The following is a 4044-nucleotide window of genomic DNA, read 5'->3' on the forward strand; positions in this document are numbered from 1 at the left end:
TGCAAACAGAGGAAGATCTTCAAAAGGTAAGTGATTTATTTAATTGCTATTTGTGATTTTGTGACGCCTGTGCTGGTTGAAAATGTATTTTGGTGTGTGGCGTTGTCCTCAGATAATTGAGTGGTATGCTTTCGCCGTAAAGCCTTTTTGAAATCTGACAACATGGTTGGATTAACTAGAAGATAAACTTTTAAATTATGTATGACACTTGTATTTTCATGAATGTTTAACCTCTTACATCTAGATGTTCCGCTAGCTAAAATCCGAAAACTTCCATTTTTTCAAACATATAACTATTTTACACCATTTTAAAGACAAGACTCTCCTTTATCTAACCACACTGTCCGATTTCAAAAAGGCTTTACAATGAAAGCAAAACATTAGATTATGTCAGGAGAGTACCCAGCCAGAAATAATCAGACACCCGTTTTCAAGCTAGCATATAATGTCACAAAAACCAAATCACAGCTAAATGCAGCACTAACCTTTGATGATCTTCATCAGATGACACTCCTAGGACATTATGTTATACAATACATGCATGTTTTGTTCAATCAAGTTCATATTTATATCAAAAAACTGCTTTTTACATTAGCATGTGATGTTCAGAACTAGCATTCCCACCGAACACTTCAGGTGAATTTACTAAATTACTCACGATAAACGTTCACAAAAAACATAACTATTTTAAGAATTATAGATTCAGAACTCCTTTATGCAATCGCGGTGTCCGATTTTAAAATAGCTTTTCGGTGAAAGCACATTTTGCAATATTCTGAGTAGATAGCCCGGCCATCACAGGCTAGCTATTTTGACACCCACCAAGTTTGGTACTCACCAAACTCAGATTTACTATAGGAAAAATTGGATTACCTTTGCTGTTCTTCGTCAGAATGCACTCCGAGGACTTCTACTTCAACAACAAATGTTGGTTAGGTTCCAAATAATCCATACTTATATCCAAATAGCGGCGTTTTGTTCGTGCGTTCAAGACACTATCCGAAGGGTAACAAAGGGTGACGCGCCCGCGCGTATCGTGACAAAAAAAATCAAAAAATTCCATTACCGTACTTCGAAGCATGTCAAACGCTGTTTAAAATCTATTTTTTATGCGATTTTTCTCGTAAAATAGCGATAATATTCCGACCGGGAGTCGTTGTTTTCGTTCAAAGACAGAGAAAATAAAAACATGGGGTTGCCTCGTGCACGCGCCTCAGTCTCATTGTACTCTGATCGACCACTATCAAAATGCGCTAATGTTTTTCAGCCAGGGCCTGCAAAGCCAACATTCATCATTCTGGCGCCTTCTGAAAGCCTATGGGAGCGTTAGAAAATGTCACGTTATGCCAGAGATCCCCTGTTTTGGTTAGAGTTGATCAAGAAGGCCATGAAATGGTCAGAGAGAGTGCTTCCTGTTTGGAATCTTCAGGTTTTGGCCTGCCAAATGAGTTCTGTTATACTCACAGACACCATTCAAACAGTTTTAGAAACTTTAGGGTGTTTTCTATCCAAATCAAACAATTATATGCATATTCTAGTTACTGGGCAGGAGTAGTAACCAGATTAAAATCGGGTACGTTTTTATCCGGCCATGCAAATACTGCCCCCTATCCCCAACAGGTTAACATGCTTCGAAGTACGGTAATGTAATATTTTGCATTTTTTTGTCACGAAATGCGCTCGCGCGTCACCCTTCGGATAGTTACCTGAACGCACAAACAAAACGGAGCTATTTGGATATAACTATGGATTATTTCGAACCAAAACAACATTTGTTGTTGACGTAGAAGTCCTCGGAGTGCATTCTGACGAAGAACAGCAAAGGTAATCCAATTCTTTTTATAGTAAATCTGAGTTTGGTGAGGCCCAAACTTGGTGGGTGTCAAATTAGCTAGCCGTGATTGCCGGGCTATCTACTCAGAATATTGCAAAATGTGCTTTTGCCGAAAAGCTATTTTAAAATCTGACACCGCGATTGCATAAAGGAGTTCTGTATCTATAATTCTTAAAATAATTGTTATGTATTTTGTGAACTTTAATCGTGAGTAATTAAGTAAATTCACCGGAAGTTTGCGGTGGGTATGCTAGTTCTGAACATCACATGCTAATGTAAAAAGCTGGTTTTTGATATAAATTTGAACTTCATTGAACAAACATGCATGTATTGTATAACATAATGTCCTAGGAGTGTCATCTGATGAAGATCATCAAAGGTTTGTGCTGCATTTAGCTGTGGTTTTGGTTTTTGTGACATATATGCTTGCTTTGAAAATGGCTGTGTGATTATTTTTGGCAGGGTACTCTCCTGACATAATCCAATGTTTTGCTTTCGTTGTAAAGTCTTTTTGAAATCGGACAGTGTGGTTAGATTAACGAGAGTCTTATCTTTAAAATGGTGTAAAATAGTCATATGTTTGAGAAATTGAAGTTATAGCATTTATGAGGTATTTGTATTTCGCGCCACGCGATTCCACTGGATGTTGACTAGATGGGACGCAAGCTTAAAGAAAAAAATAAGCAAACATGTTTGGTGTTCACCAAAAGGCATGTGGGAGACTCCCCAAATATATGAAAGAAGCTGCTCTGGTCAGATGAGACTAAAATTGAGCTTTTTGGCCATCAAGGAAAACACGATGTCTGGCGCAAACCCAATACCACCCATTACCCCGAGAACATCATCCCCACAGTGAAGCATGGTAGTGGCAACATCATGCTGTGGCATATTTTTTTTATCGGCTGGGACTGGGAAACTGGTCAGAATTGAAGGAATAATGGATGGCGCTAAATACAGGGAAATTCTTGAGGGAAACCTGTTTCAGTCTTCCAGAGATTTGAGACTGGGACAGAGGTTCACCTTCCAGCAGGACAATGACCCTAAGCATACTGCTAAAGCAACACTCGAGTGGTTTAACCTGTCTGGGCAAGCGTCCCACCCTAGTCAACAGCCAGTGGAATCGTGTCGCGCGAAATACACAACCTCATAAATGCTATAACTTCAATTTCTCAAACATATGACTATTTTACACCGTTTTATAGATACACCTCTCCTGAATCGAACCACGTTGTCTGATTTCAAAAAGGTTTTACAGCAAAAGCAAAACATTAGATTATGTTAGGAGAGTAACCAGCCAGAAATAATCACACAGCCATTTTCAAAGCAACTAGATGCATCACAAATACCCAAAACACAGCTAAATGCAGCACTAACCTTTGACAATCTTCATCAGATGACACTCCTAGGATATCATGTTACACAATACATGCATTTTTTGATAAAGTTAATATTTATATATAAAAACAGCATTTTTCATCGGCCCGTGACGTTCAGAAAATCTTTTCCCTCAAATGCTTCCGGTGAAATAGCGCTACAATTTACAAAATTACTATTCGAAAACATTGTTAAAATGTAATATTGTCATTCAAAGAATAAAAGATTAACATCTCATGAATGACACCGCTTTGCCAGATTTAAAAATAACTTTACTGGGAAATCACACTTTGCAATAAACGACGCGATATGCTCAGAAAAATAGGCTAGGCGATTCATGTTAGCTCCATCTTGGAACCATCAACCATCAAAAATACCATTGTAAATATTCCCTTACCTTTGATTATCTTCATCAGAAGGCACTTCCAGGAATACCAGGTCGACAACAAATGTAGTTTTGTTCGAAAAAGTTAATAATTTATGTCCCAATAGTTCCTTCTTGTTAGCGCGTTCCGAAGGCTACTCAAAATGTACCGTAGTGCGCGGGACTTGTCGTCACGAATGTGCAAAAAATATATATTTAAGTTGGTTCAAACATGTCAAACGTTGTATAACATAAATCTTTAGGGCCTTTTTCAACCAGAGCTTCAATAATATTCAAGGCGGACGATTGCATTGTCTTACTAAACGTTTCGAAAGGGGAGGGTAGCCATGGGCGGCCGCGTCATAATGGTAAATGGCCCTCCCCCTGTGACCAAGTTCCACAGCCTCTCTTTGGGTCGGTTTGTACCATAGAAGACTCAAACCACTTTGTAAAGACTGTTGACATCTAGTGG

This window comes from Salmo trutta, chromosome 1 (assembly GCF_901001165.1).
Source record: "Salmo trutta chromosome 1, fSalTru1.1, whole genome shotgun sequence".
NCBI lineage: Eukaryota > Metazoa > Chordata > Actinopteri > Salmoniformes > Salmonidae > Salmo > Salmo trutta.